The sequence below is a fragment of the Octopus sinensis genome, linkage group LG5 (assembly GCF_006345805.1).
Source record: "Octopus sinensis linkage group LG5, ASM634580v1, whole genome shotgun sequence".
NCBI classification, from domain to species: Eukaryota; Metazoa; Mollusca; class Cephalopoda; order Octopoda; family Octopodidae; genus Octopus; species Octopus sinensis.
The window spans coordinates 113,360,585-113,377,090 of record NC_043001.1 but is presented as its reverse complement, the minus strand read 5'-3'; the positions used below and the strand labels follow the sequence as shown (position 1 = coordinate 113,377,090).

Sequence of the window (16,506 nt, the reverse complement as noted above, 5' to 3'; positions counted from 1 at the left end):
CGTGGATCACTCTTTTAGGTCACTTGACCATTTAAGAGGATTCTACCAACATCCTACTACTGTCATACCACTCCCGCATTTTTCTTATCCTTTCTCTTCTTTTCCTACTCACTCTTCTTCTTCTTCTTCTTCTTCTTCTTCTTCTTCTTCTTCTTCTTCTTCTTCTTCTTCTTCTTCTTCTTCTTCTTCTTCTTCTTCTTTTCCTACTCACTCTTCTTCTTCTTCTTCAGCTACTGCTGCTTCGGCTACTGCTGCTTAAACAATCAAAACCAATAATTCATATCAAATATTCTTTTAGGACTAGTACTACCTACTACCTACTACCAAGCCTTCACAAGAGTAAAAAGAGAGACACACAGACAGACATAAAAAAAAGGAAAGTGAACCTTGTATTTAAAAACTATGGAAATATTTTTTAAAACATTTCATTTAATTTTTCCACAATTTAATTGTTTTTCGTACTTTACTCTAAGTTGAAAAAATCTCAAAGGCTGAAACCGGTACTAAAATGTTCTTCATGATAAAATTATTTTAGCATTTTCTACCTTGTCTTATTTTCCTTAAACACATCAACTCGTGAGTTCCTTTTGGACCTTCTACACACACACACACACACACACACATATAATTATAACTATGTATATGAGTATGTTTATATAATTATGTATGTGTATATGAGTATGTATGTATATATATATAAAGAGAGAGAGAGAGAGAGAGAAAGAGATAAATATACATACATGCATATATACATACATACATACATACATGCATATATACATACATACATACATACATGCATATATACATACATTCATACATACATACATACATGCATATATACATACATACATGCATATATACATACATACATTCATACATACATACATACATACACACATGCATACATACATACATGCATATATACATACATTCATACATACATACATTCATACATACATACATACATTCATTCATTCAAATATACATACATACATACATACATACATACATACATACATACATACATATATACATACATACATACATACATACATGCATACATACATACATACATACATACATACATACATACATACATACTACATACATACATACATGCATAACATACATTACATAAATACATACATACATACATTAAACATACATACATAATACATACATACATACATACATACATTACATAACATACATACATAATACATACATACATACATACATACACTCATATAATACATACATATATGTATGCATACATATATATGTACGTATATTATTTCTTCAACTTTTATTTTTTTCTGAAATGACTCACAAAGCTCTTAAGCTGCTTTTCCCTTATATCCTCCCTTTTCCCTCCCTCTTTCTCTCTCTCTTTTCTTTTCTTTCCCTCTCTTTATCTATCTGTCTATCTATCTATCCAAATACCTACTTGTGTTCAATGACGTTGTCGTCGCCATATTTTCGCTGTATCAGAAGATGTTGAAATCCTTCCAGAAAAATAGTCTAAGTGTGACACGGAATGATAAAATAAACAAGTTTCCTTCAAAGCAACTTCTGGAAGGACAGCCACTGCGATAACTTATACACTGAAACCTCAACAGAAAGATAACATCAGCATTAACCACAATATTGATGAAAGGACCTGAATCTCGTCGCTTGATCTGTTTGGGAATAGCAGGTAAAATACACTCAAATCACACCATACAACCTACAATGACAGTGACTAAATATTTAAAAGAACGAGTTGGTCACGGCTGGCACGCCCTTGATTATAGGCCTGTTCATTTACTGCTGATCTGGCCCTAAACAATAACAGCAATGATTAGACTTGTAACCATTCAGAATACAATAAAAACAAGAGTATAACAGGCTTTTTTTGTATTTGTCTCCGACAAATAGAAGTGAAGAGAATACTGTAGACGAATCGGAGGCGCAATGGCCCTGTGGTTAGGGCAGCGGACTCGCGGTCGTAGGATCGCGGTTTCGATTCCCAGACCGGGCATTGTGAGTGTTTATTGAGCGAAAACACCTGAAGCTTCACGAGTCTCCTGCAGGGGGTGGTGGTGATCCCTGCTGTACTCTTTCACCACAACTTTCTCTCACTCTTTCTTCCTGTTTCTGTTGTACCTGTATTTCAAAGGGCCAGCTTTGTCACGCTGAATCTCCTCGAGAACTACGTTAAGGGTACACGTGTCTGTGGAGTGCTCAGCCACTTGCACGTTAATTCCACGAGCAAGTTGTTCCGTTGATTGTATCAGCTGGGACCCTCATCGTCGTAACCGACGGAGTGCTCCTTTAGACGAATCACTGAACCACATACAGACATCCCTTTCTGTGTTATGGAAGCTTTGCACTGCGTTCATAAAAATCTCGTTTTAACACGGACTTCCTGAACAGAAAACGTAGTCTCATTGACATAAATTCTTTGATTTCCATCTAAACTAAATGTCAATACTAAACATGTTTTGCGTTACGGTCCTACATATTACAATAGAATTTTTCTTAGTGTAAGCCTTCTGTAAGGAGAAGGTAAATATTGTGAGCATGTTTATTTCTGTCAACAACATTGTGTCTTGCCAAAAATTTCAAGAGTTTACTCTTTTCTACTTCATTGGTTTTTAATCATTAAACGGTAGGTATGCAGGTACATAGTTTTCACCGGGTTTAGGTATATCAATTTAGCTATACCTATTTCTTTACTACCCGCAAGGGGCTCAACACAGAGGGAACAAACAAGGACAGACAAACGGATTAAGTCGATTATATCGACCCCAGTGCATAACTGGTACTTATTTAATCGACCCCGAAAGGATGAAAGGCAAAGTCGACCCCGGCGGAATTTGAACTCAGAACGTAGCGGCAGACGAAATACTGCTAAGCACTTCACCCGGCGTGCTAACGACTCTGCCAGCTCGCTGCCTTATTTAGCTATACCGTGATTTAGCTATACCGTAAACGTATCTCAACTTCATTATTTATTAGCTATGCAATAGGGGTATATCTTAGCTATCCATAGCTCCGTAGAAAATAGCCAGATGTCACTCACGAGTAAGTAAGGTTCGAAAATATATTCACAGCTATCGCTAATTGCTTTACGTGTCCATGTAATCAGAATAGAGCCTGAACAATATTATCATTTGCAACTATGCAATTGGATACCTGCTCATTGTAGGTTTCGTATTAGCTGTTGCTGTTGTTGCTCTTTACACCTCATCCAACAGTCATGATTTCACAGCCGTTCCAGCTATGAGCAGCTCATTTATTTTTTTGGCTGTGTGGTAAGTAGCTGGCTTACGAACGACATGGTTCCGGGTTCAGTCCCACTGCGTGGCACCTTGGGCAAGTTCTTCTTCTTCTATAGCTTCGGGCCGTCCAAAGCCTTGTGAGTGGATTTGGTAGACGGAAACTGAAAGAAGCCCGTCGTATATGTATATATATATATATATATATATATATATATGTGTGTGTTGTGGTGTGTGGTTGTGTGTGTATGTGTGTGTGTGTATGTGTATAAATATATATGTGTGTGTGTGTGTGTGTGTGTGTGTGTTCTATATATATATTATATATATATATATATGTATGTATGTGTGCATGTGGTGTCTGTGTTTGTCCCCAACATCGCTTGACAACCGATGTTGATGTGTTTACGTCCCCGTAACTTAGCGGTTCGGCAAAAGAGACCGATAGAATAAGTACTAGGCTTGAAAAGAATAAGTCATGGGGTCGATTTGCTCGACTAAAGGTGGTGCTCCAGCATGGCCACAGTCACATGACTGAAACAAGTAAAAGAGTAAAAGAGAGAGAGTATATTACCTAGAACCGCAATATTCAATGTGTATTACCATATCCCAAGATGGTAAAATGTGATTTGTTTTAAAGATTTGGTTGCTATTTCAAGCTGGGCAGCAATTCTTTGGAGCCTTCCTGTTTGCACGCTTAGTATCCTTATTGATGCTATTGGTGTTGGTGGTGGTTCTGCTGCTGCTACTGCCGCTGCTGCCGCTGATGTGAATGTGTATGTGATACAGGTAATGTGATACAGGTAATGTGATACAGGTAATGTTGATGTTATGGTTTTCTGACGGGCTTCAGCTACGACAATCGCGTCAATTTATACAACATAGTGTATCTAGGAGTCCATTATCCGGTGCATCTGACCTATTTTATAGTACAGGAAGATGAGAATGAAGGTAAATTTGGCTACTGCTTCTAGCAGGTTGCATAAAAATGTAGAGACTCCTTCACTGGTTCCAAGTAGTCATTGCGTGAAAGATCCTTGTGCATAGTATAGCTAAAACTAAATTATTCAATGTGACCTCACATTTAGTTAAGAAAATGCAAATTGGAGTAAATTTGGCTACCAATTTGGGCAGGTGAACCATGACATAGAGGCTCTTCCACTGGTCTCATGGCGATTTGACGTAAAAGATCCATGGACATAGATGGAGGACTACACTATGTAACGTACTTTTCCTATTCTTAACTCCCGATGGAAGCAAATGAAGGCAATGTTGGATATTCTTTCTGGCTGGTTAACCACCACATAAAGGCTCTTTCGTGAGTCTAATTGAAGCTTTAGGTAAACGATCCATGTCATAGTGTAACTAGGACTATATTATTATTTTGTGTGCTTTTCCTATTTATAAATCTTGAAGGATTTGCTATTTCTGTCAGTTTGTGGTAGAGCCGTGCGCAAAATACCCATCCCACGTTAAGTGTATCCCGCTGAGATATCCACCAGCAGGGGGATATCTTAAGTGATAAGGAATGATTCGGTTACGATATACAACCTGTCTGTCTGTGTGTCCTCCGATTTCTTCCTTAGAGCTGTACACAGTTACATATAAGCTAAATAAACACATTCCATAGAAACAGCCATATTTACCAATTCCGACGACAACTACAGCAAGTTTCTTCACTTATTTTGTATGACGTTAGTTTGTTTAGTAACACTATAGATACTACTTTCAAGTGTTTATATGTATATATATATATATATATATATATATATATATATAATATATATAGATATATATGTGTGTGTGTTGTGTTGGTGTGTGTGTAAGTGTGGGTGTGTGTATGTATGTGTTATGTAGGATATATATGTATATATATGCAGATAATTTGTGTGTGTGTGTGTGTATGAAGGATGGTAAGCCAAATATGCACGCGTACACACACACACGCAACGCACCCATAGATGTGCGTGTGTACATGGTTATATATATATGTGTGTGTATACGTATATAATGTATATATATATGTGGTGTGTGTATATATATATATGTATATATATATATGTGTATAATGTATATATATTTATATATATATATATAATATATATAGTATATATATATATATGTATATATATATATTATATATTTATGATATATATATTATATATATATATTATTATATATATATATATATATATATATATATGGTTGTATGCATTTATGAAAGTGTATATGTATGCATTCATGTCTATACTCTAGGCAATAAATTGTGTAAGATTACAGATGTGCATAAGACTATGTTTATGTGCGTACGTACGCATGTGTGTGTGTGTACGCGCACGCGCCGTGTGCAACAACATGTATCTGTGCCTGAGTCTGTAATAATATATGATGCCTGAATAATATATATGCATTGTAGCCACGAAACACGTGTGTGTGTGTGTGTGTCAACGATCCCAGACTTAAAATACTGAAACAATTTACACAGACACACACACACACACACACACACACGTAGATGTATGTAATTCTGTATATACTTATATCTACGTATGTCTATCAGTTCTTTTTCCCTCGCCGATTTCTTCGTTGCCCATTTTTTTGTCTTCTCCGCCCTTTCTGACGCAGAGCGTAGGCTCGAAATGTCAAAGACTTTTCCCCAGCGTAAACAAACACATATGTATAAAGATTTCACTTAGCCATAGCGAATACTAATAACCTGGTGCAAGAACTCAATATACTTATTCCTCAGGGTGTCGGACTGGAAAAATCGCTAGCACTCCCAAAAATTGCTTAGCGGCATTTTCGTCTGTCTTGACTTCATGAGTTCAAATTCCACTAAAGTCGACTTTGCCTTACATCCTCTCGGGGCCGATAATATAAGCACCAGTTAATCACTGGGATCGGAATAATCGACTTCAGGAAATTGCTAGCCTTGTGCCAAATTTGAAAACCAGTGTGCACATGCTTCAGAATAAAGCATTAGTCAAGTATAGAGAGTGATATGAAATCAAATAAATGAGAAGAAAGCAAACGTTACATAATCAACAGTTATTTCTGCTATGAGGTAACCTACAAACACTCAGTTCTGAGGAATCTATGGAGTTGTGCACAAGCACTAAACTGTGAGAGCAATGCATCTTATAAGCAGAAACCTCGGTAAGCCAATGATATTGATTACGTAATTCCTGTTCTCTTGTCATTTATTTAATCTTAATATATATATATATATTAATTTATATCTTTATATATAAAAGTGAAGTTGTGTGAGTGTCTGTCTCCTACGATTTAGATTCCTAACTACTCCCACATTTTGCGGTGCAGTGTAACCAAAAGCGGGTATATTATTAGTCGTGATTCATATTGAGCCCTTCTAGGTATTAGCGCGCGTCTACGATGAGTGTACGATTTTAAAAAAAATTTACCACAATTTTTTCCCATTTTTAATGCATTATTTTTTGCTATTATATAAGGGAAGTAACTCTCTAAAAATGTATTATTAAATCTCAGAACGTAAAAAGCTATAGTAACACCCACCCCCCTTTGTGGTTAGCCATATTGAGATGGCTATTATACTTTACATCTCTAAAAATGCTTATATAGTTATTTCCCTTACAAGTCCGAGCAACGCCGGGCGATACTGCTAGTATGTTATAAATACATATACGAGTATGTATGATTGCATGCATCTAATTATGGCTATAAGTGTATGCGTGTTTGTACGTATATATAAGACAAACATGCGAGTGTGTGTGAGCATATGCATACAGGCACATGTACGTGGGTGTGCGTGTGCTCATGTGTACGTACATGCGTGAATACGCGATTGCTATGATCATTTTTATTCCTTTACATTTTACTTCCTCCCCTTCGGTTTTTTTCCCTTATCTAACGGTCATTCTAATAGCTCTTTTGTCTTAATAGCGGTCAATTACATAGTAATTTCCCTTTGTTTAACAGCCATTTTCAAAACATATTTTGATTACCTCGATAACTGAAGAGATGTCGGTGCAGGTTTTCGCCCCGACATCCGAAACTCGGAGTTATTATGGCAACCGAATAATTGTCATATTATATTACAGATGTGTGTATTATATATATATATATCTATATATATATATATATATATATATATAATATATATATGTATATATGTATATATATATATATATATATATATATATATATGTACATGTATATATATATATATATACATATATACATATATATATATTATATATATATATATATATATATATATTATATATATATATATATATATAATATATATATAATATATAAATGAAGACAGTGAAAAAGGTAGGGAGACTAAATATGTATGTATGTATATGTGTATATATATATATATAATATTAAGGGGTTTTTAAAATATACATTATATAAGCAGACCTTCATATATATGTATATCAAACGTATACATATGTATAAGACCGTGGTGCGTGCGCATGAGTGTGTATATAATTAGTTAAAAGGGGGAATGGTGTGTGAAGAATAATAAACAATACTTCTCCGACCAGGATATATATTTCCAAGAATCTGACGAATAAAGCTTATTGATGTGGGCTGTCATTTTACATATGTGTGTGTACTTTTTTCATACATGTTTGTATGCATGTGTTTGTATTCATAGATGTTTGTGAATGTCCCTGTGTGCCACAGAGAGTATATTTATACATGCATCTTAGACGGTAACCTTGCAATATATATAAACAAAGTGGGAAATCGCTGAAATAGGAAACATCTGAGCAGGTGCTTACTTCCGTTTGCGCTTATATATATATATATATGCACAAACATAGATGCACTCATACATACATATATACATACATACACACACGCACACACACACACACATATATATATATATATATATACACATACATACACACAAACATCTCAGCAGTTCTAAGTATACGTGTATGTATATATATAATATATATTATACGTATATATATATATAATATATGTATATTATATATACGTATATATATATATATATATATGTATATATATATTACATATATATATATATATATATATAATAATATATATATATAATATTAATATATATATATATAATATATATATTATATATAATATAAAGCACTTTTCTGATACAATATATCATGTATTGCCTTATGTAGGAGATAGATAGATAGATAGAAGATAGATAGATAGATAGATAGATAGATAGATAGATAGATAGATAGATAGATAGATAGATAGATAGAAGATAGATAGATAGATAGATGAGGAGTTGTCCAAAAAGTCCGTTCCGATTTTTGTCGACATTAAACTTCAAGCACTCTAATAAGTAGCATACTTCAGTCTGTCCCTTGCGCATGCACATGCCTTAAATACTTGACACTTCAACCGTAATTCGACGCGACCTTGCGACGAGACAGGTTGTATTTTATTTACTGTGGATTACCCCAAAAAAAGGAGAACCAAAACGAATGTTATTGATACTTCATGTTTTTTTTTTTTATTTAAATAGGCAAAATGTGGTGGAAACGTAAAGGAATGCATGCGCTATGTACGGAGAGAACGTGTGTGCCAGAAGTGATTTTCAAGATGTCTATCGGGAATTTTTTCGGCTCTCTCTCTCTGGTCGACAACCGGAATGATCGAAGGTATTGTCCAAATATCCAAAAATGAGTATTAAAAATCATTTGCATCAAAGTAAAAATCATATGATGTAGTTACGTCAGCAGCCTCGATGTTGGATACCACATGAATTGGATGAGACTAACCTCCCTCAACGGATTTTCATCTGCAATTCGCTGCAGAAAAGTAAAGAGAATATTCCTATTTTAAAGAGACTAGAAACAGGACCAAAAATGGATCGTCTGTAACTTGGTAAAGCGCAATCGATGATGGGAAAAGCGATGATGTCGCAATCGATGATGTCGTTGTAGCCAAGACACTCTATAATGAAATCCGTTGGAAGGATAATCCTGAGGTCAAAGAAATGAGAAACCACAATATGGTAGAAGCCATAGCCACTCATAATAAAAAGGAATACTGGTGGAATGTACCAGTGAAGACCTCAATAAAATGTAAGCACAACAGACCTGATATAAAGACTTGGGACAGAGAAACTGTGTACAGTTGTGGAAATTAGCTGCCCAGCGGATGTTAACATAAAGCTGAAGATCAGTGAAAAAGAGAACACCTATACTGAACTATTGAGAAATCTGCAGATTACAAGTTCAGGTTTATACCTGTAATCATTGGGACCCTGGGATATGTAACACACTGCCTAAATACCAATCTTGAGAAATTAGGCTTCTCAAAACCAGAAAGGAGAAAGCTGATTCGAAGACTACCGATCCAATCCATCACTGGAACTGTAAAAATCTGTAAAACTTTCTAGAAGTTTGTCTAGATATGCAACTATATGCATGAGAATACATAAAACATACAAATCTGCGCACATACATATATACATACATACAAATCTGCGCACATACGTATATACATATATGCATATATACAAACATACACACATCATCATACATACATACATACATACATACATACATACATACATACATACATACATACAAAAAGACCCTGTTGCTGGTGTAGAAATTCCATTAAAGGAGCCTTGTACCTAGGTTAGGAACTGGTTCTTTCTCTATTGGCAAGAAATCTTAAAATAAACTGAATAATGACATATATATATACATACATACATACATACATACATACATACATACATACATACATACATACATACATACATACATACATACATACACATGTGTATACATATATATATATACATACATATATATATATGTATATATAATATCTATTCGATATTATATATACATATGGCAGCTAGCTGGCAGATACGTTAGCACGCCGGGCGAAATGCTTAGCGGTAATTCGTCTCTCTCTACGTTCTGAGTTCAAATTCCGCCAAGGTTGACTTCGTCTTTCATCCTTTCAGGGCCGATAAATTAAGTACCAGTTGGGTACTGGGGTCGATCTAATTGACGGGCCCCTCCCCAAAAGCTTCGGGCCTTGTGCCTAGAGTAGAAAAGAATATCCATTCGATATTATCTGAGTAATAGCACAAAACGTACATTTAAAGATTCTATACGCTTATCGGTTACCATATGCCATCATATATACATGTAGAACTCCGTTATTGTATAGAATTTATATAAAAAAAATTATGAAGTTACCTCATGAAGTACACAACTATTGCAACTGGATGAAATTTATTTCTGTAATTATTTATAAAATAATTTATATAATGGAATGAGACTGAAAACTCAGCAACTAACAGCTGCTGTCACTGTTATATATGTGTATATATGCGCATATATACACATATATATACACATATATACATACATATATACACATATATATATACACATATATACATATATATATACACATATATACATATATACACATATATATATACACATATATACATACACATATATACACGCATATATACACATATATATATATATACACATATATACATACAAACAAACGTGTGTATGTCTGTGGGTCTGTCATACCCTCGGATTGATAACGGACCTACCTACAAAGTTTAGAAAGCGAAAGCTAGAAACATCATTTTTATAGCTAGTTATACTAGTCAAACAATTTTCTGAGCATAGAACCCCCTCTATCATTTTATAAGTATTATACTGCCGGTCTGTGCAGTACATACAAAACCACTACACCGGCAGGGCACTAGAGGTCAAGCAAAGGTGTACTAGACCACTTCGAGAGAAAAACTTTTGATAACTATATTTTAAAATAAAATTTAGAAAAGCTGTAGAAATCTATTACATAAACTGTTTTATTAGATCATATTTATGAATTTCATAATAAAAAATAACGTGGTTTCAAGATGTTCAAGAATTAGTGCAGATTTACTAAAGCCGTATTTTACCAATTATATTTTCACGAAACCGTACACTATTCTGCTATAAATAAGAGCCCGAACTATTTCAATTCATAAGTAAGTCGTCTTAAAAGTATAGAGATTTACTGGATTATGTCACCTTTAATATACCCTAGCTGGATAAAAGAAAGGCTTATCACAGGTGAAATACTTTTGATCACAGATATGTTCGATCAGTGCTGGGCTGCAACTAAGTAGTAACCTAACAACAACATAATCTTTTTTTTATGAACCAAAGCAAGAACCTTTGAAATCATAGCCAGGAATATTAAAAAGGGAAGTATTCGTACATATTATATATTATACATACACATATATTATATATTATACATACACACATATTATATATTATACATACACATATATTATATTATACTACATCACATATATATATATCTTTATATATAAAAGTGAGGTTGTGTGCTGTCTGTCTCCTACGATTTAGATTCCTAACTACTCCCACATTTTGCGGTGCAGTTTAACAAAAACGGGTATCTTATAGTCGTGATTATATCGAGCCCTTCTGGGTATTAGCGCGCTTCTACGATGAGTCTACGATTAAAAAAAAATTACTATCAATTTTTCCCATTTTTAATGCATTTTTGGCATATATAAGGGAAGTAACTCTCTAAAAATTCATTATTAAATCTCAGAACGTAAAAAGCTACAGTAACACCCCCCCCCTTGTGGTTAGCCATATTGAGATGGCTATTATACTTTACATCTCTTAAAATGCTTATATAGTTATTTCCCTTACAAACCCGAGCAACGCCGGGCGATACTGCTACTATATATATATATATATATATAATATACATATATATATATATATATAATATATATATATATGTGTGTGTGTGTCTGTGTATATGTATGTATGTATGCGTGTGTGTTTATATATGTGTGTGCGTGTGTGTGTGCGAGTGTTAATTAATGGAGCCGTATATACAATACATTAGAAGGGAAAAATAAACGATGACATCGTCGTCACAGCGATAACACCTTTGATCAATGCTGGTCTACTGCTCAAGAACAATAACTACAACAATAAATGTAGATATATTAATTCAAACACCAGATCTACGTAAACAGATTAATAACTCTACCAAGTAATTCTAGTTACCAAACACATACACTCACACACACACAAGCACACACACACACACACAAACATACGCACACGTACGCACATGAACACATACGCATACTCACACACATGGCATCAATCCTGGTTACTAATACTCGGGGAGGTCAGATATTATCGCACTTCCGACAGAACTCTCTTTAGTTTGACCGCACAGTCTTCAGCGCTCGCGTGCTAAAAGTTGGTACTCTATTGCTTACATAGCCGAATTTTGACATTCATCGCTCTAGTTTTCTTTCTCGTGGTACACAGTAAACATGGACGCTCTTTCAGATCAGTGATCCGATTTATCTGGTGTGAAAGTGTATCAAGGGCTGGAATTCATTGCGGACTTTATAATGCGAAGACTAATCTACCGCGTAGAAATGTGCATTAGTGATCAAGAAGTTTAAAAATGGCCGGACAAGGATAATACCGCCGGTCTGTGGTGTAAAGATCAAACCTATTTCTTTATTACCCACAAGAGACTAAACACAGAGGGAACAAACAAGGACAGACATAGGTATTAAGTCGATTACATCGACCCCAGTGCGTAACTGGTACTTAATTTATCGACCCCGAAAGGATGAAAGGCAAAGTCGACCTCGGCGGAATTTGAACTCACAACGTAACGCAGACGAAATACCGCTAAGCATTTCGCCCGGCGTGCTAACGTTTCTGCCAGCTCGCCGCCTGGTGTAAAGATCAAACCACTACATAATAAAAATAGCACATAACGAAATTTATCCCACTTATTCATGAACTAATGATGATAAACCGTTTACCTGAACCAAATTCCTTTTTCTGAAACCAACAACTCCACCAGCAACACAATAAAAAATACAAGTTATTCCAATTTCGAAACTCTGTACCTGAAACAGTCAGATGGTCGCGGCGGGATCATAGGTCTCTTCAGCCAGGACTTGCCTGTGAAGTAGAATACTGTAGAACGCGATTACAGAATGAGTGACATATGAAGTAAAATAAAGTGAGTGGAAGGATGAGGTGTGTATCACACTACTTTGACTGGCAATCAGAGGAAGAATGAGTGAGATAATGGTAATGAGAATGTGTTAGATTTATGTTACTTTCAAGGGGACGACAATTGGGAACAATTTAAATAAACAGATAAGTAACAATCGAAAACAAGAAAACTTTTTTTGATACTCAAAGTTATGAAATGAGAATTGGCATAGCTACGTGGTTTAGAAACTCGCAAAGCGACCAATAGAATATATAACCGATTATTTACTAGATTATTTACATTATTTACATTCGACGGATATTTGTCCTCATCTTGTTCGTTGTTACAGGGATATGGCGTAATGGCTAAGAGTGCGGGCTACTAACCCCAAGATTCCGAGTTCTATTCCAAGCAATGACCTAAACAACAACAATGATAATAATAATAATAATAATAATAATAATAATAATAATAATAATAATAATAATAATAATAATAATAATAATATAAGATGATGATGATGATGATAATAATAATAATAATAATAATAATAATAATAGTAGTAGTAATAATAATAATAATGATAAATGCCCTGATGCAGTACCAGGCAGTGGCTCTCATGGCTTCTGATCTTAACTGATTGGAAGTGTTATCATGTACATTGTTTTGTCTTGGTATAAAAGGTGGGCTACAGCAAATATTCTGCTCAATACCAGATTTGCTTGTCAGTTATTTGACCTTAACCAGTTGAGCATGTCCCTTAGTGGCTGACGATATGTGCATCTCTGATCACGAGCAGAAGTAGTGGGGGAGCATCATAGCCATGTGTGGAGAGGGATTCTTTGGGGTTTGAATAATCACCTCTGGAAACATGGGTGGTTCTTTCAACATCTTAAAAAACCCTTATTCAGGGACCTTTTGAGCGGGATGGGCTACTCAACCTGAAGAAAATTCTAACTGGGCCCCACCTGCAAGGTCATGCGCTGTTTATCCTGATATGAGATCACCATGTCGCGCACATATGGTTGTGATGCATGTGCCTGGTGTACCTTTATCAGACGGGTAGTCATGATGGGTATGCTGGGCTTTGTATATTTTACCCCAGTGTCACTTTGATGGCATGCACTGCTCTCTCACTCAATAATAACAATAATAATATTAATAATAACAATAATAATAATGATGATAATGATAATGATAATGACAATGACAATGAAAATGATAATGATAATGATAATGATAATGATAATAATGATGATAATAATAATAATAATAATAATAATAATAATAATAACAACATCGAAAAATACCTTAGGAATGAGAACCCAGGTTCGAAATTTCGCCCAAGACATCTGAAGAGGGCTGGAGGATATATCAGCCGAAACGTTGGGTTAACAACAAACAAGATGAGGACAAATAGCCGTCGAATGTAAATAATGTAAATAATTCAAATAATGTACATAATTCCTCATCTCTTAAATGTAAAACTGTATAGATAATAGGATCGATTTGTTCTACTATGCTCTTAAAAGCTGTACCGTAGAATGTCCACAATAGTACGAGTGGAACGATGAAAGACAAAATAAGATCTGAAACAAGGATAAGTACTTATAATTGCATTATCGGTACCATATCAAAGAATAAAACTTTTCTTTTAACCGATAACTTCCAACGTTGTTATTTCAATTAAACTATTTCTTGATCTATAAAAATATATAAATTTTCTAAATCATCTTACAAAACTTAAAGTTACTAATACACATGGTAAATATCTTTTTCCTAGTGGAGGCGCAATGACCCAGTGGATAGGGCAGCGGACTCGCGGTCGTAGAATCGCGGTTTCGATTCCCAGACCGGGCGTTGTGAGTGTTTATTGAGCGAAAACACCTAAAGCTCCACGAGGCTCCGGCAGGGGATGGTGGCGATCCCTGCTGTACTCTTTCACCACAACTTTCTCTCACTCTTACTTCCTGTTTCTGTTGTACCTGTATATCAAAAGGCCAGCCTTGTCACTCTCTGTGTCACGCTGAATATCCTCGAGAACTACGTTAAGGGTGCACGTATCTGTGGAGTGCTCAGCCACTTGCACGTTAATTTCACGAGCAGGCTGTTCCGTTGATTCGGATCAACCGGAACCCTCGTCGTCGTAACCGACGGAGTGCTTCCATCTTTTTCCAAATCAAATGCATTAATAAATCGTAGCGATATCGAGGGTAACTCGCACGAATCCAACTAAATAGAACCCTCGATAAACCAACGACTAATGATATTGATAAAGCCTTAGAAACAATCAAATATTCACCACCACCACCACCTCAAGAAAAAACACCACACAAAATTCCTATAGTCAAAATATTTCAATGTTTTGTAAATAATACTGTTATATTTCTGTAAGTATTAAATAATAATTTTAATTAAAATTTTTCATTCATCATTAAAACATTAAGTTGACCAGTAAAAGACGTTAGTAAGTAAAATGATGTCAGTTTTGATGACGCAAGTGACAGCATAATTGTATCCTTTTGTGATGCATCATTTTCTATGAGGAGTATACTCAATCAAATTTAGGAATTACTAGTCTCAGCCTTTTAGCAAAGTTCCAAGTCTGAAAAAATTAAATGGAAAATACGAAGTCTTAATTTATAAAAAACAGCCGTCATTTTTGACGACATGGTAATACATGTTTGATAGTTATTAAAGATAACATCGGAAGTAAATTACTGTCAATGAAGGCACAATGATGTAATAATCATAGCAGAAACATCATGCCATTGCTGAAATAAGTGACTGCGTATAGATATATCATTATTACAGAGCGTGACTGTGTGTAAGCAGATGACTACGACAGTAAATGACATTTATATACATATATCCAGGATGCGGCAGAAATGCCTCCCACATTTTAAACTTTCACCTATGTGTTGCTAATGAACTTATTATGCAAGTGCCTATGCTGTTATAATTTAGCTAATGGATAAAAACTATAAACATTTGTTTAAACAACAGGAACATTAATTTTTCATAAATTTTGTTTCTTTTCCTTTTTGTTAGCCTTTCAAATGTGAGAGGTAGTTATGCCGCACCCTGTACATATATATATATACGTGTGTATACATTTTTTCTCTCCTTGTTTCTTTCTGTGCTCCTTTCTGTAGAAGAGCGTAGGCTCGAAACGTAAAAGACTTTTTCAATTCCTGAG

At 34.9% G+C, this 16,506-nt stretch overlaps 1 long non-coding RNA gene across 1 annotated transcript; it reads right to left on the bottom strand.

Moving 5' to 3' along the window:
• Window positions 1-17: 17 nt before the first annotated feature.
• On the bottom strand, window positions 18-15,455 carry LOC118763541. Its single transcript, XR_004999299.1, has 3 exons — window positions 15,444-15,455; window positions 212-218; window positions 18-93 (listed from the first exon to the last, which is right to left on the bottom strand). It is a non-coding gene; the product is annotated as an uncharacterized LOC118763541 (long non-coding RNA).
• Window positions 15,456-16,506: the final 1,051 nt, after the last annotated feature.